General features: G+C 46.6%; 1 long non-coding RNA gene across 2 annotated transcripts; it reads left to right on the top strand.

Annotated features, from left to right (window-relative positions):
- Positions 1–1,137: 1,137 nt before the first annotated feature.
- On the top strand, positions 1,138–23,021 carry LOC138064256 (uncharacterized). 2 transcript variants are annotated; one of them, XR_011137532.1, is made up of 3 exons: positions 1,138–1,317; positions 7,094–7,351; positions 22,071–23,021. It is a non-coding gene; the product is annotated as an uncharacterized lncRNA (long non-coding RNA). The 2 variants fall into 2 exon arrangements; XR_011137531.1 differs by lacking the exon at positions 1,138–1,317 and adding an exon at positions 6,649–6,781.
- The last annotated feature ends 634 nt before the right edge of the window (positions 23,022–23,655 follow it).

Here is a 23,655-nt window from a genome sequence, read left to right as displayed (position 1 = left end):
TGGGCTGGTGCGGGGCTTTTCCGGGGCAGGGGCGGCGTGCTGGGGAGCTGAGCAGCCACGTCTCGCTGAGACCGGGACTCTGGTCTTCACGGCCACTGACGGAGCTGCACAGCCTGGCCAGCCAGTTACATCTCCCTCCTCCTTTTTTTCCCTCCTTTTTTTCCCTCCTTTTTTTCCCTCCTTTTTTTCCCTCCTTTTTTTCCCTCCTTTTTTTCCCTCCTTTTTTTCCCCCCGCTGAGTGAAGAGCTCAGTAACTCGTATTAGCTGTAATTGGCACTTCCTTCATCGTCTGGTGAAGACAGGCAGGGTGAAAATGCACGGGGTTGGGAAACCGCGAGAGCAGTCGAGTGACCTCTGGACGGAAAGCACGGACCGGTTCCTGCAGCGTGCAGGAAGCCCGGCAGGGCGCTCTCGCATGGGGCACTCTCTAAAGAGCCTGCGCTTTTGACGGATAGCGGGAGCAGTGCCAGGCAGTGGGGGCCGTGCTGGGGGATCGAGCAGCACGTACGCGTCCCCTGTGGGGCAGCCAGGTGCAGGCGCTGCCCGGTGCGGTGCTAGCGCGGGGGCCAGCAGCGAGCATTGCAGGGCTGGTGGGGCCGGGGTGCAGGGACACTGACTGCTGCCCGCTTGGCTGCGCTCACACGGCCCCCTCGCACCCTGCGGTGCATCCCCCCAATCTGTGATGTGCGGGCAACCGGGGCACAAAGGGCAGTTAACGACACCAAGCTGAGGTGCCTCTGCCCGGCTGCGGTGGGTGTTTGCTCCTGGGATGCTTCTCTGATAATCTGATTTGACTTTTTTTTTTTTCCTTAATTCATAAAATTCAAAAGAAGATAAAGAGCTTTTCTGCAGGAGAGGTTGAAAAACTCCATCTCCCATTGGTACACTCATGCTCTATACCTATTTTTACAGCCAGTTCCACATCTATGGGAAATCCTGCTCCTCTCGAGGTTGGTAGCAAAAAGGTCAAAGCACTTTGATGTCTGCAATGTTTAATCATTGTTTGTTTGGGGCTTGCCGTGAATTGATGCTTGGAGGTCGCTGAGTGACGGTCTGGTAGGCATAGCGGTAGGTCCCTGGGCGGAGAAGCATGCGATTTAACTTTAATGCAGTCCAAGAGCTGGATTTTGGAGTCAGGTGTCCATGGTCTCAGAGCCTGAGGCTGAGGGCTGAGGCCCTGCCAGGTGGCTCCCAGGACCACCACGAGCATCCCAAGGGGCTCCCAGCCCTCCCTCTGCGGCGCCCTCCTGGCCACGGCAGCCTTGGATCACGCTTGCAAACTGCATCTTGTTTCTGGGAGGGTACAAAGACTTAGAGGTAAAAATTCCCCCTTAAACCACCCAAATCAGAAACCTCAATTTTGAGAGAAATGTGTTGTCTTGTAAGGAATGACCTTTAAATCAGGAGGGGATATCATCTTAAGCTAATCCTACCTCTTTCTGCTTTGCGAATATATTAATATAAATGTTTTGGAATTTACATAGACATAATAGGATAGAAATAACTCCAGAGACTTTTTTTTTTTTTGGTTTTTGAGGAAATGGGAAGCTTTATGATGCAAATAATGAATTCCAGGGCTTGCTTCAATTTTGGGTAATGAAGATTTCATTATAAAATTGGTATTGGATGACTGAAGTTTTACTTTTTGTTCATGTGCACAAGCAATTGCTGAGCTTAGAGACAAAGACTAATAATTAGTAGAGTTTGAATTATTCATTACATGCGCCTATCTGATTCATTTAGCTCTTTGTGCTCATAAATGAGCAAATCAAAGAGGGTAAGAGTTTTTTGTTAGAATGGTTTGTACGAAGAAAAGCCAGGTAGGATGGTATTTCTGTGCTGTTCTGTGGTGTGTTTGCTGTGGGTACCTGGCATGGGTTCAGTGTCTGGCCACGCTACAGTCATGTCTGTGATTGCAGCAGGGTGTTGAGACGTCCTGGCGACCCCTGTGGCACCCTGGCGCCCATCGCAGGCTCATTCACCTTCTGCTTTAAACCAAGAGGTGCAGAGTCAAGTTGGAGGCCTGTAGCTAGTGTTAAAGCCAGCTTTGAACATATAAAGCAAGTGCAGGGCCATGTTATCAGACCAGTAGATACTTAAATATTACCCTTAAGGTCTAAAAGCAGCATATGGCCAGCGCACAAAGTTAAGGCCTAACCCCACTTTTGAAAAACTCCCTCAAAGCTTAGCATGTTTGGACTTTGATATTGAAACATTACAAAGTGAATTGGTGGATTGAGAACTGGCTGGATGGCCGAGCTCAGAGGGTTGTGGTCAGAGGCGCAGAGTCTAGTTGGAGGCCTGTGGCTAGCGGCGTCCCCCAGGGGTCAGTCCTGGCTCCAGTCCTGTTCAATGTATTCATCAGTGACCTGGAGGAAGGCACAGAGTGCACCCGCAGCAAGTTTGCTGATGGTACTAAAGTGGGGGGAGTGGCCGACACACCTGAAGGCTGTGCTGCCATTCGGAGGGACCTGGACAGGCTGGGGAGATGGGCAGAGAGGAACCTCCTGAAGTTCAGCAAAGGCAAGAGCAGGGTCCTGCACCTGGGGAGGAATAACCCCATGCACCTCTACAGGCTGAGGGCTGACCTGCTGGAGAGCAGCTCTGCAGAAAAGGACCTGGGAGTCCTGGGGGACAACAAGTTAAGCATGAGCCAGCAGTGTGCCCTTGGGGCCAAGGAGGCCAGTGCTATCCTGGGGTGCATGAGGGAGAGTGTTGCCAGCAGGTCGAGGGAGGTGATCCTGCCCCTCCGCTCAGCCCTGGGGAGGCCAGGGGAGTTCTGTGCTGTGCTGTGTCCAGTTCTGGGCCCCCCAGGAGAAGAGAGACGTGGCACTCCTGGAGAGAGTCCAGCGGAGGGCTACAAAGATGATGAGAGGACTGGGGCATCTCTCCTGTGAGGAAAGGCCGAGAGAGCTGGGCCTGTTCAGCCTGGAGAAGACAAGACTGAGAGGGGATCTCATCAACGTGTATAAATAACTGAAGGGGAGGTGTCGAGAGAACGGGGCCAGACTCTTCTCTGTGGTGCCCAGCAACAGGACAAGAGGCAACAGGCAGAAACTGGAACACAGGAAGCTCTGTCTGAACACGAGGAAAAACTTCTTTGCTGTGAGGGTGACGGAGCACTGGAACAGGTTGTCCAGAGAGGTAGTGGAGTCTCCTTCCCTGGAGACATTCAAAACCTGCCTGGACACAATCCTGGGCAATATGCTCTAGATGACCCTGCTTGAGCAGGGGGGCTGGACTAGATGATCTTGGAGGTCCCTTCCAACCTCAACCATTCTGTGCTTCTGTGATTCTATTTTCTACTTTTTATGCTGGTGATTCCTGTTTGTAAATGCTGGATGAACCCTTTGTACATCACAGAGAGCCTGTTCAGGGGGGCTGTAAGACCACGAGAGTTGCTAGGAGAGGCCTCTTGGGAATATTTATTTGTTTGTAATTTTGCTTTCTATGCAGTTGGCTGAAAGTCTTCCCACTCAGGTTTAAAAGCATGCGCAGGCCAGTGAGGAGCATCAGTTGCAGTGAGATGGTGCTTGCCACTGCTAAGAGCTCACAAGTTGGTTGATGCTTCTGGAGGGCTGGGCTAAGTGTTGAGAGACCTAAGCCTCACATCAACCTGCGGAAGCATGAATTATCCTTTTCTGCAAAGACTGGACGAACAGAGGTTAAAAGACCTATGTGGGGCTGTGGGCAGGCACAAGTTTAGGACGCAAGAGATGGGAGCTCTGCCTCCCAGCTCAGGCCTCTAGAGGGCTCTTCTTTTCTAGGGAATGGATTATTGCTCTTCTATCCCTGTCAAACCTTTCTGAGTCAAAAACACAAAACCATTCCCTTTGCCCTAACTCTCTAATACTGCATCACAAGTGACTTTCACAAAAAAGTCCCTTTTCCTTGAAGAAGAAAAAAAGTCTTCTAAGGAGGACTGTAAATCCCCTTGAAGTTCTCCATTTTAAAATTGCTTCTGAACCAGATTTGAGGAACAACTCCTGAAACTCAAAATAAGGGTGAGTCACCCGTACATAGCTCGTATCCACCTTCCTCATGCTGAGGAGCAGCAGTGGTGCTTCCCCCATGTGAATGCTGCCACCGAGGCGGCGTTAGTTGTCACAGTGGCCACGGCAGCTGAGGCACTGGCTTCAGCCAGACCAGTGCGATATGGTCCCGAGTGTCATTTTGGTGAGAGCTTTTAGCATGATGATGAGGTCACAGGACACCGGTGCACCCACCCTCATAGCAAAAACGGGGCTTATTTTCGAGGAGAGGTCCTGGCCTGTTCTCCCTTGGACACTGCAGCAGGGATTTCGAGAGTTTCCTTCTTTGTGTTTTCTTTTGATGCTAAAAACCAGATATGAAAGCAAGTGATTGCTTCAAAATCTGGATGTTAAAACATGGATGCAGGGAATGCCTTGAGGTGGTGGGAACTGGGCTGTGAGAGGCCCGGAGGGGCTGCGGGAGGATGCGGCGGCCGGGCAGTGGTGGTGCCCCCTGCCCAGCTGTGCTGCGTGCTGGCGTTTTTGGCAGGAAAACCTGTGTGCAGTGGGCTGCTGCCGCAGGAGGTGATCCACGCGCTGGCTGTGCTCCTCGGAAAACCTGAAATGAGGTGGTGCAGCAGGAGTATAAACCACTTGTAGGGCACAAAAGCTACCACAAAAAACATCAGATTACTGTTTGAGAAAGAGGAGCTAGCATGACATGTGGCAGGCATGTGTAACCCCTCTGCTTCGTGCTGCAGAAATTGAGTCTTTTTTTTTTTTTTTTAAAGTCCTAAAAGAGGGAAGGAGAGAGCAGCCACAAGACACGATACTCAGTGTGAAGGCTTTGTGCAGGCGGGGAGCAGGGCGCGACTGGGGAGAGCAACGAGTGGAGACATCCAGACGCGGGTCCCGTGCACACAGGGCCTCTGAGCTGCTCTTCGGGGGGTGCTGGGGCGCGTCGCTGGTGCTTCCCCCGCGGCCTCCTATCTGCGTACTTACACCTATGCCCGCATTAGCTGCCTGTACCTGGGGCCAGCAGCACCCTGTAACCTGCCTCCTGGGCCAGTGCAGGCGAGAGGGGAAAGCAGAGCTGCAGGGTTATTTCCGTGACTCTGTGCAGGTCCCGCCAGCACGTGTTTCCAGCAGTGGGAAGAGGTGGCGATGAGGGGCAGAATGAGTACATGTCAGCTGAGGACTGCAGTTTGCTGGGCACCTAGGAGATGCTGTACTTCCTGGCTGCCGAGCCTGCATCCTGTGCTCTGTGTGTGTCAGCCAGGAAGCTGGTGTTTGCCACCATCTGGGAAACGCGAAACGATATGAAATCCTCTTAACGAACACAAACTGAAAATAGCCAGGACAAAGCTGCTATATGGGAAGGAAATTGCTGATGGGAATTAGTGACTGATTCATTACTGACGTCTTGCACACCCGTGTTTCATCTGCAAAGGGTTGCCTCTTACGCTCCCCCTGCAAATACTGCTTCTGAATAACTACGGCTGTTGCATTACCCTCACTGAGCATCTTGAGATTTTTCAAAAATCTCCTTCAGAAAATGTTTTGGGCATCTTAGTGCTGGAGCCTTCTCTTATTGTATAAAACAGCCATGAGATTTTTTTTTCCCCTGAGGTCAAAAATACAATCACTGTTTCCTGCTAAGCAGGCAAAATACCCTGTATTCTCACTTCCTTATTACACTTAGCATATTACTTTTGTACTGTATATGCATTACTATACTTTTATACTTTACTTGTTATACCAGTAATGTAAAGTCAACATAAAAACATAGATTTCAATGATTAATGAGCAGACACTCCTCTCCCCTCCAAACAACCCGGACGAACTCTGACAGAAGGGGAGGAGCAGACCTTGCATGCTGGATTTTAGAACGACAAGTCGAAATCTAGTTGCATCTGTAAGTCAGTATCATGTAAAAAATCAAAATTAAAAATGTCACGAGCTTTCCTTTTTCTGTGCTGGTCTCTACTGGGTACAGCCTAAAATGGCTTCTAGGAAAGGGAGTTTCCCACCCCTCGCATGGAGAGGCTGGAAAGATCTCTTGAAGTTACGTTTTTGCTTTGCTTCAGCTGTCTGCTGCTACTAACCTTGCAGTGAGAGGAAATCAGGCAGAGAGAAAGAGAGGGCCAGATGAGAGAGCTGGTGTGGCTTCAGGCTCTTTAAAGAACTTTTGGCGCAGACTCTTTGAAATGACAAAAGAGCATCTTAAAAAGAAGTTCTGTTGCTAAGTGACATTAATAGCCGTATACAGAGCTACAGTAAGAGAGGGCAGACACCCTTCCCTCCAAGTTCAAGTAAGAAACGCTGACAATGAGCACAGGTAGGAGCAGAGCTTCGCGGGGATGCAGCATCCAGGCTGCGAGAGGGTTTCCGGGAGCCTTTAGCGGAGGGAGCCTGGGGTCAGACCATGTAGACAGGTGAGAGCCGTCTCACCGGCCGGAGGCTTTTGAGAGCGCTAAAACACAGCAGGTTGCAACTCTGACCAGGGCATGTGAGAACTGCAGCAGTAACCTGAAACCACCATAATGAAGGGAAAAAAAGCTTAGGTTTCACTAGCACTGTGGCTGTGCTCAGCCAGATGGTTTGGAAATCTTGAGTAATATCTCTCTGCATGCTTTTGACCACTCCAATTCACTTCTCTATTTCTAAAGACTTTTTTTCTTTTTTGTCCTCCATTCAGATTAACATATTAATATCTGCTAATTTTTCAGTGGTCATCTTTGCCTGATCAGCATCCAGGCAGACGCCAAGTAATATACTACCATTGGAGCGACTGCATTTGAGTTAATAAGGTAATACAGATGCCACTCCAGTGAGGAATACGTTCAGTCCTAGATGTCTTTCGCCGCAGGCATTAATCTGCTACTGGTTCGACGCCTTCCTCTGTCCTCTCCATACTCCAGTAACATGTCTTGTTTTTTCCATAGTTCGTATCTTCCCAGTGATCTCACTTTATTATCAAATGTGAGCTCTTGGCAAGTCTGTTTTGCTGATGAAAGAGCAAACAGACCGTGCTGCTGCGGGGCTCAGGGTTTCGCAGTCAGTGCTACCCGGCTGTGGTTGGATGCCACTAATGAACTGCTTTCTCTGATCTTTTTCTAAAGGGGAAGTTCTTACCGCACAGTCACAACAACTACGTGAAAATGAGATGAGCAGTCCTGTGCATGCAAGGTAGACCCGGGGCAGCCCTCGCTGGAGCGAAGTTCCCTCTGCGCGCTGACCTTCGACTGCATTAATGACCTGATGCATCTGGAGCCCCGACTCGCTTCTTTCGGCAGATATTCACTGCAAAATTCCTGCACGCTCTAAAACCTGGTTTTAAATGTTTTTATATGCTGAATACCTAGTCCCTGTTCGTGAAGGTAGGTGAAAAGAGAACAATTTGCCACATGTTTAGGCTTGATGAGTTTGTCAGATCCAGTCCAGGAACAGCTGGGTTTATTTTTCTGCTCTCTGAGAGATCTTTGGGCCAATGCCCTACCACGCTGTCAGGGGTAACTAGCTGTAGGCCAGCGATTAGATGTTCAGAAGTGTTTTATTCAGCAACAAAGTCTTCAGCAAGGTTTCAGTATCATGAACACGTGGTGACAAAAGTACCTCAGAGCTTTGCGCTGTGGGTTGGCTTTATATTAATTCTTTGAGTATTGCTATACCTCCAGCGTATCAACAGCCTTCCTACCAAAACCATAAACAAGAAATACTATTTTCTTCCTTACTGCAATAACTCTAAAGGAAGGTGGTGCAACACATGAAAGCCGGTACCCCAGGAGCGCCCGGGAAGCTCGCGGACAGGCGCGGGTGCGTTCCCGCGCGCTGGGAGCCGCCGGGCGGCACCTGCCCTGCCTAGACCCCGACGCCGCGTAGCTGGGAAGGCCTGGGAGCCCCCCTAGGACAGCTAATCGCCGTGGCCCAGGAGGAAGGGGTTGCCAGCGGGTCGTGCAGCTTGTCTTCCTCCGCGGTGGCTGGCCTCCAGCCTCCTACGCGAGATGATTGCGAGGTCTGGCCTGGTGGTGTCCGCCGATAGTCAGCGTTTCCTCTGGCAGTGGGGCCCGTTGCCTAATCACTCTTGCAGTCATTTATAGAGTTTTTCCTATTGGTCTAACTGTATTTTCCTTGCTGTAATTTAACTCCCTTGTTCCTTATTCTGTTGTTGACTGTTATGAACATTTGACCCTTTCCTCTGAGTGACATCCTTTGTAGTACTCACAGGCTGCCTAAGCGCAGCCTGCTTCCCATCGGCCCCGTTTCTTCGGGCGCTGCACGTTCAGCTCTGGCTGCCGCTTGCCAGGGCCGTCGTTTCCAGCTCGCGGAAACAGAAGTATGTTTAAAGACGTGTTTCCACCAGGTGACTTCATGGTAGTTTGTCACGGTGCCATGCCGACTGGCCGGGCCTGCGCATCCCGAGGGCTGACCCTGCGGCGAGCCCCCAAGCTGCTGCCTCCGATTCTCGGCGTACCCGCGGGGAGCCAGCCCTGGGGGGCCCTGGAGGACGGTCGCACGCGGACACATGCGTCTGCCAGGCTGCAGGGCTCCCTGGCACCCGGCACCCGTTTTGTCCCCAGATCACAGCAGAGTGGTTCCTAAAGAAATGCAGGGAGTTGGCGAACTGGCACAACAAGCAAGCAATTCCTTAAGTACCTATGTGGTGCTGTGAAAGGAAGAGCAATATCTTTTAACGAGCTACTGTTTGCGCATGGTAAGCATTCCCTGGCCGGGATTAGCTTGGTGTAATTAAACGACACAGGTAGAAGGGGGCAATAATACTGAAGAGATTATCTTTTGTTGCACGTGAGTGGAAATAACTCTTTGGAGGGTGATGATGGTGATGGGGTAAAAAAATGGCAGAAAAGGAAAATGCCTGTGTTTCAGATGAGATTTCTCAAAGTCTGCCCCACAAATTATCCTTTTAGTTTTATCACTTAGCTCTTCTGGTGTTTGGATCCTGAGCAGTGCGCACAGCAACGTTGCACTCGCTGCAGGACCAAATTCTGCATTATGGGTGTGGTGGAGGGATGTCCCTCGGGCCTGGCCGTGCACAGCGGCAGGGGCTGGCAGAGGCTCTTGCTCAGGCAGCGAGAGGGTGGCCAAGGGAAGAGGCATAACAGACTAAATGGGCTACCCGTTGCTGGCTGGTTGCTCTGGGGAGACTTCTTGTAACCATGGCTGTGGCTAGCTTTTCAGTTAAGAGCAGTTACCATGCGTTTCCTTCTCTTGTCCCCGCTTCCAGACTGTCGTCAGCACAACCCTTGCTGCGGGTAGTGGTGTGGGATTTCTGCAGCGCACGCTGCTCGTGGGTGCGAGCTCCAGCTCTCACTCTGTGCAGTGAACAGGTAGGTTTGGTGAGATGCTCCAGCGCACCCGAGCACAGCGAGGCGATGCAGAGCCACTGAGGTCCGAGGAATAAATCACAGTCTTAGCGCCATTTATGTGTCTGTGCACCTTGCAGCTGAGAGTGATTTCACGCAAGGAGATTGCTACATCTGTGTTTGATGATCTGTGCTAGTGGTTGTTGATGTCTCATGCAGTTCATGGGATTTTTGTCAGACCTCTTAAGCCTGACAGATTTCACGTTTTCCTTCTAAGTGGTGGTAACAGTGCAGTAGCATAAAAGTAAAAGGACGTGTCCTTGATGCTCAAGTCCACTTCTCATCTCCCCTCTCTCCCACGACGTGGTTTAAACAGACTTGCAAGATAAACGATGTAATCAGAGCCAAAGGATAAAAAATGGCAGTCTGGATAAATAGGAAGATAAATCTAACTGTATATTGAGAAAAAGGGAGTAATTATTATTTTCAAATATAACTCATAGATTTAATGCTATATACTTGATTCACATCTGTGACTGGAAGTGTTGCTTCTCTGAATTGGAAACCCTTACAAAAATGGGAATGTGTTGAAGTACTGGAACACAGATGTTCTGTTTGATTTACAGGCACAGGCAAATGGGTACATACACTCCTAAAGAAAACAGAAAATGAGAAGAAGAAACTAGATTATGGAGATAATAAAAAAGTGCTGAGTAAGACATGGAAATGCAGCTATAAATCAGCCGATAAAGGCAGAGAGCTAAGGAGGGGGGAAAGGAGTTTCTTCTGGAGAAGTAGAGCTCTGTGTAATAGCCCTTAACCACCCAGCCCCAAGTCTTTCCACAAGCTCCGAGCAGGTCCATACAGCAACTGTGCAAATATTATGTGTCAAAATCAGATAAAATATACTGTTTCCATTGGCTTTGTGCTAAGATTTTTTCATTTTATTCAAACCTGCAACTCAGAGTGAAACTCTGGGAGGCAAGGGACTAATGAAACTCCTATGGATGGGAACCAAATCCAAAATTGGCACATGCAGATGAGAAACACGTTGCCAACATTTTTTTTACAGTTTCTGCAGCTAGTGCCCACAAGATGGGGCTATTTCAACACCGCTGCTGCACCCCTCTTCGCCACCCTTCCCCGGAGCTGCTGGGAGACGGCCGCCGCGCGCTACCACGCGTTTTATTTCCGTGACAATATTTCTGAATTGCATAGGCTTTTATGAAAAATTAGCATCCAAAAAAATCCAACGGGGCTCGATGTGCATTTTCTCAGGCTGCATTGTCAAGCAGCTCCTTGGAAACGAAATGCTGAACCCGCTCACGTTGCGGGCAGGTCTCTGCCGGACGCGGCGGCAGCGCCGGCAGCCGTGCTGGAGGGCAGCTTTGCCCCTCTACTGTTTTGGTGCCCACAAGGGAAACGCAGGGTGCACGGTGCCTGCACCGCTCTTGGAGGCGGCAGCGTGCGATGCGCGCCAGCCCTCCCGCGGCCGCCCAGCTGGGGCAGTGGGCTCGCTGGCTGCCTGCCGCCTCTCGCCCCGCCGGAGGCAGCGACCTGCCTGCCTGGTGCTGCCATCTCGCCTGCACGTGGCCCTGCTTTCCTTTCTCGTCTGTGAGAAGTTCCCACTTCTGTGTCCCGTGTTCCTTCTCCAGCACAGGCCCGTTCCCTCTCGGCTTTGTCCCCATCTGCCCCACTTCCTATTATTCGCACAGTGGAAGAAAAATGGTATTTTCCTATTACGTATGTTGAAGAACCTCTTTTGCATGATCTGGCCTTCAATCGAGTCATGTTTGTGAAGCCAAACCCCTGGTTCCCCACTCCTTCGGGCCAACTACCCCAGCTGCACCAGATAGCAGGGGAAGGCAAACAGCAACAGCTCCGGGCAGCAGCTTTTATCGTGGGAGTTTCTACAGAAATTGTCATAATTAGGGCCAGGATAATAAGCAATATTTATAATGCTTTAAAGGATGATAACCTGAAAACATTTTGCTTGCTGTTTCTGTTGTGAGCTGTTTAGGGCTGCATTGGTGTTGTCACAAGAAGTTAGCGTTTTCTGTACACGGTGTATCCGTTTGTGTGAAGAAGATAAGCGGTATCTTTGTGAAAAGGTGTCGCTGGCAGTGTGCGCCTGCCTCGGAGCGGGCTCCGGCAGGGATAACGGGGGTGCGGAGCAGGTGGGCCAGAGGTTTCGCTCCTGAGGAGGCACCGGGGGAACATGTTATGTGTTTGGCAGCTTATTCCTACCCGCTCCGATGATGGCAGGAAAGCTGATTGCTGCTTCCCAGGTGCACAGGGTCTTAAATTCTCACTGCTGGAGGAATTGACTGCGTGGAAATCACAGCAAGATAAATAAGGTTCAGCTATTTAGAGCAGGGCGCTGTCATAGCCAGATCTGGTAACGCTGCACCTGTCCGAGTTCCCATGTGAAATCTTGATTTGCAAAGCCTGGATCATAAATGTTTTCTGCACTAGGCTTTAAAAGGGTCCTGCCCTCCTCTCCCTCCCACTCCCAGTGCTTTATAACAGAGGATATAACAGAGGAAACTTTGGAGGAAATACAAAAACCTCCTGTGAGGTATAGCTCCCAAGCAGAGTGTCATCCTCTTTCTAGGAACTACTGGGGGTCGAGCAAAATCTCTGACATGCTGTAGGCACAGAGGCGCTTAGCAAGCACCATGGTCTCTTCAAGACAGGGACAGTGACAGTGTCACTCTAATTTCAATATATTTAGTCTTAAGACTATCCCACAGTGACTGAAGAATGCAACCAGGAGGCTCTAAGGAGTAGGCAGAAGTCCAGTCGCTCTGCTGCCGGGCTGCACACTGCTGTGGTCGCCTTCCCATCAGCTGAAATTTGTTAATCTTTCTTCCCCTCTCAAGCCTACCAAAGTGACCTTGTTTGACGCAATGCTCCTCGGGCTGATGCTTTGCCTCTGTTCCACTTGTTCTTCTGTGGACAATAATAGAGAAGCTAATACAGATTCTCTAAACCTAGTTTTAAAGGCCAAGTTTTCATAAATACATGGGCATAATTGTGCATGCCTAGCACGTAGTTACCATGCACCTCATTTTTGTGTGCAGTTGCCATACTTGCCTGTCTAGATCAGATTTGCACATGCAAGTGTCTGTGAAGGTGCACTGACTTGCCGCTTGCACGCTCAAATGGAAATGTGCATTAGAAATTGTCCAAGAAAACCTGAAATGCATAATTGTGTGTGGGTGTTCGGGGGTGTAATCGGGTACAATTTCTTGGGGATAGAAAAGTATCCATAACTACTTACGGGCTTCACTTCTGTGTAAATTCCCTCAGACTAGTTGGTCCAGGTCCCAAAGTGTCTGACTTAATCTGCCTCTGGGAGAGCTGCCCAGATGGAGGGAAGGAACAAACCGATTGCTCTGTGTGGGAGTGCGATGCGGGGAATGCTAGTTCCAGAAGGAAGGGATGAGTGAAAAACTGATGAGCCAAACTGGATGATTACCCCTGCATGCAGGTCCCTGCTCCGGGCGGGCAGCCGAGGCGGAGCGAAGGAGAGCGGGGGCCACGCGCCCCGGCTCCCTGCTAGCCTGTGGCCCCGGGCTGGGGAGCTGCAGCAGCCCGGCCAGGGGCGCCAGCTCACGGCCGCCAAGTATGGGGAGCGGTGAACGCTTCTCTGCTGTAATTCTTTGCCAGGAAGATGAGGCATGTGATACCTGTTGATAAACATCAGTGCTGTGGTTACTTATTCCTTTTATATTAGAAGACAAAAAGTAGTAAAAACAGCTAAGAAACCACAATATAAATATAACTGTTTGAAAGGCCTGGGCTAGGAATTGCTTGGGATTTCCATGAGCTTCACATGGTAGGGGTGTGGGTGATTTAGCTTGGTGATTATTCAAGACACAGAGCGTGATTGAATTTTTAGGATTTGGAAGGATTAGGCTTACTTGTGAAGTGGATGTTTAATTTCTGTTCAATTTTAACTCATTCTTTGTAAGTTTTAAAGCTGCAAATCATGCCCTGGGTCCAAGGCACTTTGATAACTTTCTCTCACCTCCATTCAGACTAACCACTTTCTTCAAGCGTTATTAATGCCACAAAAAGGCTTTTTTAAAAAAATCGTTCACACTTGTGTGTGTGTGTGCATACACATAGACAAGCATATGTGTTTCATAACAGGTTTTTGTGCTTGTGACTCAGAGCTGAACTATTAAACCATAACACATGGCTGACATCTGGAATTCACTCAGAAGTTTTTGTCATTCAAATATTGGTAGCCATGGATTGTTACTTTCCTTTCCTCTAAAATGTAACCAGATTTTCCTTATTCTCAGCACATAAAAACAGAGGTAGAAGGTTTTGCTGAGCCTATTGGTGTCACTTGATCGATACATAAAATGCTTTGTCCAAGCCTGCTTAAGAAACATATGTTCAAAGAGTTTGGTAGACAGATCTCTCTAAACAAAGATTCTATTTTTTCTGTCTTCAAATATAAAATGATTGCTTACCATGTGAATATTAAGAAAACTGCATATTTTCACTCAGTAGGAGTCTGTGCTTGTTTGGAACACAGGTTATCACCTGTTAGTAAATTGGGGTAAGAATTGCAGACAGATTGCCTTGGCGTTTGAATCTAATTAATTACATTAATTCCTTTGAATGAGTGTCTCTCATTTGGCAGGTTTTAAAGGAAGATTAAAGTATGCTAGCATTTGCTGTAATGTGGAACAGTTTGTCTTACCTGCGTTTCACACTGGGCTATTTGAGTGCCTAGTCTTGGTGCTCATTGCTGTAGGCTCGTATGCTCCTGTGGAGCTAAAAATTTTGCAGTGATGTCCTTGAAAAATATCATGGGGATGCAAACCAGAATGTTGTAATTAAGGATGTGTTAAATCTTATGTGGATATCAAGGATTTAATGAAAACTGCCATCTATATGATGCTGCTATGAGTCAAGCAAAAGGGATGGGTTGGGGGAATTGATTCTGGCTCTGATTCAGAAAAGCATCTTAAGCCATATTTTTCAATCTGACTCTAATCAAGAAATCACGTAAGTACATTCTTAACTTTAGGGACAATCTGATTTTCCACAGACTTCAAGAAAGGATGTTTCCCTGATTCAGTGCTGCTTCATGAAGAAAGATGGTGCCGTATGAGGCCTATGTCAACCTCTCTTCTTTGAGTGTAAATTTAGCATGTCTATAAGGCACCCTTCTTTGCTTGATCTAGGCTGTTAAAGAGGGTTGACTTTGCCACTTCAGAAAAAGAAGGTGATCAAGAAGGTTTCTGAGAGACAGGGATGTGAAAGTTTGCAACAGAGGCTTTTCAATCTTTGGCTTCAGAGTAAAAAGTGGCAGTGGTGGTACAATGCCAAGATACCTTTGACTGTTGTAGTGGTCAAGCAATGCATTAAATGCAGGATTTTTAATGTGGTTCGGTGTAAGGCCTATCAGGTTCAGCACTAAGGACTTCACATGCAGCGTATGATCTATGGCACAGATGGGCCACGTGTAGGTAACTCTGGCGATCACTTGACTGTATGGCTGACCTGTCAGCTTTTCGGCTTTCCATGTTTTTCAAAAGCTTTTTGAAGCACTTGTGTTTCAGACCCAAACGCTTGATTCATCATGGCTGTTTTGTCCACAATAGCTTGGTAAAAGCTCTGTCAGTGCCTCAGAAAAAGATCAGTTCTCTGACGTCTCTGACTATTATTGCTATTTAATAATCACACTGTGCTAAAAGAATATGATCATGGCAGACTTTGACACTAAAAAACGTGGTGGTTGCAATAGTTTGAGAAGGTGACTTTACTCCGTGTTGTCTTAATGGATTTGGAGTGAGGGTAAACTATGAACCAACCAAAATAAGTGTGTGCACCCTGTGAGCTGGGTCAGGGCAGAGCAGCCCTTGTCTCATTCCCTTATCCTGGTTGCAAGGGGCCGGTTGGCCGAGTCCTGCCTGGGGTCCTCCACGTGCAGCCTGGCTACTTATGGTGGCACGTCACAGCCTTTGGGAGATGCCTGGCCCGCGTTGCTCTGCTCGCCTGTCAAGGTTAAAGTGGAGTCCTTAAAATTCATACAGACTGGGAGGTGGCATCAGAAAGCCCCTGGCCCTGCAAGTGGACCTGAGCTGTGCATTTGTATCAGGTTTTTTTTCCCCCGTGTATATGGGATCTCTGAGATATAAACATTAATTTGACTGTGGTGGCTATAGTCTGACTTTTGCGACCGCTCTGCCCCCAGGGCGAAAGCACAGCTCTGTCTGTCCGCCCCCACGGCCGGGTGCGTGCGGCTGCGTTTAGCTGCTGGCAGCGTTGCTAATTGATTGTATGGTTACACAAAAGTCCTGTGCTATAAACAGCAATTAAAACTATGCTGTCAAACTGTCAACATCAATCTGAATTTTCGGTATGTCCAGACATGCTACTTTTTTTTCTCATTTATAAGGATTAAAGCTTATCATTACTGTTACCTGGTTCTTCTGATTGTAAGACTATTTTCAGTCACTTTGTAGCTTTTGATAAGCATGAACCTTCGAGTTGAGCATTTTCTTGCCAGTTCTCTCTGTCAGGCTGATTTTACTGGAAAACTTCAGCCAAAGTGGTCTGGCCATTTCTGAGTAAAAATTTTGGATTGCATGGAAATGCAGGCCAAAGTTTTCTGCAGACATGCAAGCAGGGTGGAGGAGGTATCTGCCAGCTTCGGGTGGGAGAACTAGGACCTCAGCGGTCCTCTGCCCTCAGCAGAAGAAATCTGTGAGGTGCCTTTCAGTCTGGTCCCCACAGAGGCTCAACATTTTGGCTTATTTTTTTGTAAAATGAAGGTCATCCTCTCACACACCTCCTTACACCTTGCCTATCTCCCAGCGCTGTGGTGAAAATTATGTTATTCCTGAAGCATTTGCATGCTGTAGTGGCACGGGAGAAAAACAGGCAGAAATTAGTAAGTTAGGCTATGGCACTATGTTTTGAGGATTAGAGAAAATAAGTCTGAAAAACATTAAGGAAGAAACAGAATGCTCAGTGCTGGGTCCTCTCTCACCCTAGGTACTTAATGACATGTTTTCTGTGGAAAAAAATGATATAATCATGTTAGTTAAAGGCTATGCCAGAATGTATATGTACAAGGGGGGGTAATTAAAGGATGCTGAACGTCTGCCTATTTGACGTTACCTAACTAGCTTGATTTTCAACTGTGCTGATATTCTTGTATTTATTTATTTTGAGGATGTCGTATGAAAGAAAAATATTTTAGTAAAATAGCAAACTGCTCAGAGTAAATTACGCTGGTCAGATTTCTTGTTACTTTATGCCTGATGGAGACAATGAAATGAGATAGTAAACAGAGCAGAGAAGCAATGGTGTGCGTATCATACACAAAAAGATACTATAACAACAGTGATCTGTCTGCCATAGTAATGAAGTCAAGCATTTGGAATAATACGATTTCACAGCAGGAAATGATAGTGAAGCTGTGTTGAGCTGAATCTCTATGTTAGACGGTAGTGACTTAGCCACATGCAACTACAGAAAAGGTTAAATCTTAATTTTATTAAAAGATGACTCACGGCAAACAGGATCACTTTATGGCTTTTCTAAATTCTTAGGTTTCCTTGTCTTCATTGGTCACTCCTGTCTGTGTTATTTATTAGCACCTGTTGCTCTGCACAGCTCTTTGGATTCCCTGCAGTACTGCACTCACCAGTTCCCAGTCCTTGTCCCCGCACCAGGCTCCAGCCCTTTCTCTTCTACTGTGTTGTCTACCACAGTATTCAAAGATGTCACTTTCGTTAATGTATTCGATTTCTCTCTATCCACCTCTGGTAGAAAAAGACATCTGCCCCCCTTTTGCAACTGAGAAACTCAGGCTCAGGGGTATGTTGCTTGTCCAAGAAAATAGGATTAAATTTTTATATCCCTGTGTCTCCAAGTGCCTCAGACCCCAGGCTCCTTATCTGTACTCCTTCACGTGACTGCTCCATGCTTTCCCTAGTTTGGTAGCCAGGCAGCCTAAATGACTCATTTCTCCACTCCTGTAAATTCCTCTGTGCTATTTTCAGGCTTCCCTTTTTAAAGCAGGTCAAAAGCTTTGTCCTTTTACAGATAGCTTCCACCCAGAATTGCTTCTGCTGGAACACCTCTGAGGAAAGAAAAATCTGATTAAAAGTAGGAAAACCAAACCACACACACAATTAAACTTGAACCTCTTGGAAGATCAGCTGATTTTTAAGACGATTTGTAACCATCTCATTGTGCAAGGGCAGCTGTGCAGCATTATTTGATCTTATCTTTGTTGCCCTGGTCTCCTTTGATCTCCACTGACTTTTCCCTGTTTGTTTATGTGCCTTCATGCCTTACTTCAGAGTAGACTACAAAGCCTTTGGGGCAAGGGCTGATGGTGTGGTGGTGAATGAGGACAGCTAGGCTCCCTCATCTGCTGGTCTAGCCTTGACTGGGAAAGGGGTGAATGCGGAGCTAGCGACAGTAAGGATGATGGGTAAAAGCACCCCTGGAGTGGATTAATTCACCCTTGGCCTCAGCATGGGCAGAGACTGCGTTTGCTTGAGCAGCTTATGTGGATGCAGCCCTGATCCCCAGGGGAGGGAGTCAATGTTTCTGCCACACATGTGACAGCTGGGAGTGAGCCTGCCCTTTGCTGTGACCTGTTACTGACCACAGACCTCTGCCAGGGGACATGAAAGGATCTACTGTTATGACAAAAAAAATCATAGAAATGTCAGATGTTTTTAAGTTTAGCTTTCATATTGTATTCACTCCAAAGGGAAGTTCGCGAAGAGTTTCATTTACTCTCTGTGGAGGCATTGATCTTCAAGGCAGTCTTGAACACATAGTTATTGTCAGATTTTGCACAGACAAAAAGAATAGGATGAGGAAAAGCCAGTGATAAGACAGTCAATGGGGAAATATCTGAAGATTACCCTAGAAATTGATGCATTGATGTGACTGAGGGAATAAACTGTACAAAGCAGCTATTGTAATACTGAATTAGGGAGGAAGAGTTGTGTCCCGTTGGAGGACTCTGCAGGAGAGCTGGGCCCTGAACACCTGGCACAATGAAAGACTCGCACTGGACCAGAAATGCCACATTCAATGCAAATAGCAAACAACAGAGCACTGGTAGTTTTGTTTTCCCTAAAGACTCATCTCTAGATTTTATTACAGTGACTGGGGGATGTCTTACCTCTTGTTGACCTTTTACTTTCCCCTTTCTAGATTTGTTGTCTCTGTTGCTTGCTATAAGAAAGAATTGTGCAAGTACTTTAGCACTTCCTAAAAATATAAAATGAGATGTACTAAACCCCCATCAGGAAAAGGAGGATGAAGTAGTGACTACTGATCCTTTTTCACGTGAGCTTTCTTTATTTGGATTGCTGCGTTCCTTGGGCATGGTTCTTTGCAGCTCTCTCCAGTAACGCGCAATGTCCTATGTTTGAGAAAATCTCATCCCTCATTAGTGATGTCTTTATTTTTAACTCTCTCACTGCAAATAGCTATGAAAGCCAGGACTGGGGGGAATAATCTGAGGAGAATGCAGCAGAAGTAAACCTGTGCTAGTCAACGCTTTGACTGAGGCTGTTTTTGTCCATTACTACCCAACATTTTCATAACCTATCTAGAAGATGAATTATTAAACTTGCAGATGACGGCAATATGGGAGGGCTGTGAGCACATCTCAGAATGATATTTGAATTCTAAATGTTCTCAATGAGTTAAAGATTTGGGCTAGAAAAGGATGGCTTATTTCAAGTCCAAAACTCCGTGCTCCTGCGGAGACAACCAGACAACCGTGCATGTGTGGGGAAGGGCAAAGTAGGCAGACGTTATGCAGGGAGGCATCGGGGAAGTACTTAGTTACAGGCTGAACAGGAGGCAACATTAGCCTTCTGTTGTGGGACAGAACAAAAAAAAAAAGCCCTTAGGGGTAGCAGTATGAGGTGTAGGAGGCATGTGGTGAGCTTGTGCCTCGAAAGGCCAGCTTGAGGACTGCATCCACGGCAGGGAGCTGGGCGTCCGTCAGAAAGAGTCCAGGAAAGAGCAGTAGGAGTCATCAGGGATGCAGCAAATAACATCTAGAGATGCAGCAAATAACATCTAGGGGTGAAAGCCTGGAAGAATGAGGGCTTTTGAGGCTGAAGAAAGGGAGGTTGAGGAGGGAAGACAGAAACGTTTTGGTGCTGCAGCGTTGCTGCACAGAGTAAGGGCATGGCTATTTGCAAACAGCAGGGAGGAAGTTTCTGGTTGAAACTGGGAAACACTTTCCAGTGCTCATGATGTGAAGCATAGGAACTGGATGCCTGTCTTTAGACCATTTGGAAAAATGCCTCTCAGTAATGACAATGGAACAGCTGATTCTGCTTTGTGACAGTGGGAGGAACTATGCAGCTTTCCCAATCCCTTTAAGCGATATACTTCTATGATTTGGCAGCATAAATATTTCAAAGCATTTTGCTCTGAGCAAACTAAGAGAGAAGATAACCTGACTTCAGATTTATCTTGCTTGATATGCTTAATGTCATGTGGCACATCTTTGCTTTGCACAGCAGAACTTCTCTCAGTTCATTTTCAGGAATGCTTGTGCAAAGTGAAAGAAAAAAAAAAGAAGTTTGCTTACTGGGGAAGAGTTTCTTCTGCAATTAATTGTGGTTGGAATCTGACCTGTGGGGAATATGTGCAAGTTTGGAATCTCACCATTTTTAATATGACTGTCATGAGCTCTGAACATTGCTGAGCCCTGTTGACTCCTATTTTTGTGTCTGTTGACCAGATATTAGACTGTAGTATGTAGTCTGACAAAATAAAGGTAACTATCAAATACAACTTATTGGGAACTTGATTTGAGCTATAGCTCGGTTTGGCAATTAAATTTCTGTAAGTCTGTTTTGTGGTAATATATGAAACTGTAACTCCTAAAGGAGAAAGAAAAAGCTAAAAATAGTAATAGTAAGAATGTGAGTTTTATCGTTTTTCTTAGTAGAGAGGCAGATGAGCAAGACATAGCCTGTAAAAGGAAAGAAAAGGAGGGGCATGGAGGAGAGAGGGATAGATAATAAGTTTTGAAAATTCCAGGTAGGAGCTAGTAGTGGTTTGTGCATGTGGAGAGGTAGCCTGGATTTGCTAGTTCTTAATTACCAAAGACAACTTTGTACTTTATCTGAAGCAGAGATTACCTTCTGGGATAATTTTTTTTTTGAGCTGTTTGTCTGTCTTATGCACCCGAATGAAATTTTAAGCAGTATCTAGGACTAAGTCAAATGCGTTAAATAAATATGCTGTTCTGAAATACGATGCTTCCATCCTTAGTTCGATTCCTCTGGAGTTTCTTACTAAAGAACTTCAAAGACATATTTTCAGGGACATGGAAAATTCATCTGGAAGGAGAAATCTCAACCTTTTCCATTAAATGGAAGTTGAATTGAAGGGTTTATGAAATCAGATAGATTTCCCTGGGATTTCACTTTCCCAAAAATGGGGAAATGGTAGAGGATTTTGATATTTTTATAGTGAGATATTTTAATTATTTTTAACTATTCTAAACAATTTTTTTCCCAAACTGAACACTGAATATTGCAGTAAAATAAATAAAAGTCAGGATAATAGTGAGATGCTTTGATTTTGTTGATTCCAAAACGTTTGGATGATTGGGAACCAAATGTTTTTGCAGAAACCCCCTTTTTCAAGTGGAAAATTGAGGGGTGTGCTCCAGTCTGGATGGGAGGAGAGGCAGCTCTTGTGCAGTTCTACTTGGAAGCCTCCTCACTTCTTTTACTTTTTCTCCCATAGTGAAGGTCAAAGGCAAGAACCAAAGTTGTCCTACCAGGCCACATTTTGTACCACAAAGGGAGGTGATCCTGATGCTGAAAATCTCCCCAAAGCCTCTGCCAGCCAGCTCCATCCAAAGAGGCAGGCCCCAGCTTTGGCCACACTCTCCTTCCTGTTCCTCCAGCACTGCCCCGGTACATTCTCATTGCCTCAGTGGCCAACAGAGAAATAACAGTGTCCTTTAAAACGTTTCATTGGACACAACATGCGTCTACACTGTAAAATGTCTGCCCCTGAGGCAGTCGAGCCTGTCATGCGCAGAAAATGCAGAAGGGCTGCTCGCACTTTCTGCTGTGGATGTTGCTCTGCATGTTGCCATGCTCTGCTCAAAGACCAGTTCCCCAGAGAAGTGATGGGATTAGTGCGGGCTACCAAACCTGAAAGAAACAGTCACATTACTGGGTAGGATTAGTTGACAGTTGTGGTGTGTCATTTCCACTTCTTCCTCATCTCTGCTGAGTAGTTCATTTGCAACCACGAGCTCCTCCCCAGTAAGAATTTACAGCAAAGATGGTGAAAGAAAGCACAGTTCTGCAGTCTAAGCAGTTACGTGCTATCAGCTCCAGCCCGCAGATTACCATCAGTAAGGAGCCAATAGAGTTACCATTTCATCATGTCAGTCATTTGCAATTAGTGTATTTGTATTCTGGAAGACAGTGATCTATTCCTCTACACCACTTTCCTTGTTTATTTGGGGATTGCAGCTTCCATTCACTGGCATATGATTACTGAAGATGTTAAGCAAGATAAAGCAGATAACGTCCCCTATTTGCTCTTAAGCACTGAGGCCTTCACCTTATATATGTTGTGTTCCGCTAATCTTGTAATTTTGTCAATCAAGTAATTGTAGTTGTCTGACCAATTATTTCTTCATAAGCCTGTGCTGCCTTTTGTCTCTGTCTGTGTTACTGGCTGAAAGTTGAATGTTGTTAATATCTTTGCATGTGTTCCATTCCAGATAAACCAGATTTCCCAAGAGGTCTCAGGCTATCTGCGTCTTTCCAGATCAACCTCCCAGCCTTGCTTCTGGGAACGTTAGCAGCTTTGGAAATCAAAATGCAGCTTCTGGGGTGCTTCCAACCTTCCCCAAATGGGCTATGCACTGTAAGTAAGTCAGGTTATTCTCCTGGAGAAAGAAAAAGGAGGAAGTGGAGCACGCCTAGACTGCAGTCTGCTTATACAGGAGTGTGGGAGGAAGAGGCTGCTGATTGCAAGCTGGATCTGTTGGTTCTCTTCGTAGCAACACTTCCACCCTGTTTTTCCAGGTGTTCGAACACCCTGGGAGTTTGCATTCACTGTAGTGTGGACAGCAATCCTCCGGCTGACTCATCACTGCAGACAAGGACCAAGGCTGCTCTCTGTGGCAGCTAGAGCCAGTTGAGGCTTTATTATTTGTTTCAGTGAGAGCTTTTTCTTGAAAGAAAAAAGAAAGTGGCGAAACCCTCTCTTTTCCAAAGAATGCTTGTTAGAAGCTCTTCAACTTCACAGAAAGAGGATAAGCAAGATGATGGCTGTATCCATGCTGCAGCATGCCCCATAATCATGATGATAGACTTGCTGCAAGGCACCCTGAAATCTGGATCCCTCAACTGTTTACAGTGGCTCCATGGCTTTTGATCTGCATGTTGGGGTTTCCTTCGAGCCTGGGACTTGGTATATTCATGTCTTCTTGGACTCAGGCTCAGTGTAAGCACACCCGTCTGGCAGCACAGACAAGGTGGAGATCAAAGTGCTCACTCAAGACATGTGAGGTCTGGATTTCAGACCCTTCTCTGAATTAGGGAGAGAGAAGACTTAAACCTTAGTCTCTTGCCTTTCTTGTCACTATTTTAAATCAAACATCAGACTGCAGTGTTCTGTGGAATGTGCCTTTTTCTCTCAGAAATGTTGTAGCTCTAGTTTTCATTCTGACAGGGGATAAAGATTTTGGACATTTTAATGGAATAGGATCTCCTCCTGGACACCCCAAAGCAGATGGTTCATAGTGTGGCTTTGTCAATCGGCCCAATGGTGAGAGAGGGCCAAACAAAGAGAAATCGTGCTCCATACCTGTGACAGTCTAGTTGTCTCTCCTTTACAAGTAGCGATGGCGGTCAGGGGAGAAAGTTAATTGCTAATGAGAGAAAGGATAATTCTGTGTTACTTCTGCTTCCTAAAATATTTTTTTCCTTTTTCCTGGGTTTCATATTCTCTCTCCTCTGTAGTTCCTAAGGAACTGAGCCTCTGTTTAGTAAAGCCAGAAGATACAGAAGATATAACTGTAAACTGCCCTTTTGGAACAGATCCAAATGGCTTGCAGTCCTCTCTAAAGCTGTCTTCTCTGCGACATCAATGAGGATGCAGTCATTGGATGATGACAAAGACAAATGTGGTCATAGGTGATATTTGCTTACATAGAAAGCATTGTCAAGTGATCAAGTCATAATTCACATACAAACATACATATATATTTATGTGTGTGTATATATGTGTGTGTGTATGTATAATAAATAAATGCATGCATATATATAAATACATACATACATACATACATACATACATAC

The sequence above is a fragment of the Struthio camelus genome, chromosome W (assembly GCF_040807025.1).
Source record: "Struthio camelus isolate bStrCam1 chromosome W, bStrCam1.hap1, whole genome shotgun sequence".
NCBI lineage: Eukaryota > Metazoa > Chordata > Aves > Struthioniformes > Struthionidae > Struthio > Struthio camelus.
The sequence above is the reverse complement of the archived record's forward strand: the minus strand, read 5'-3'. Positions and strand labels throughout refer to the sequence as shown.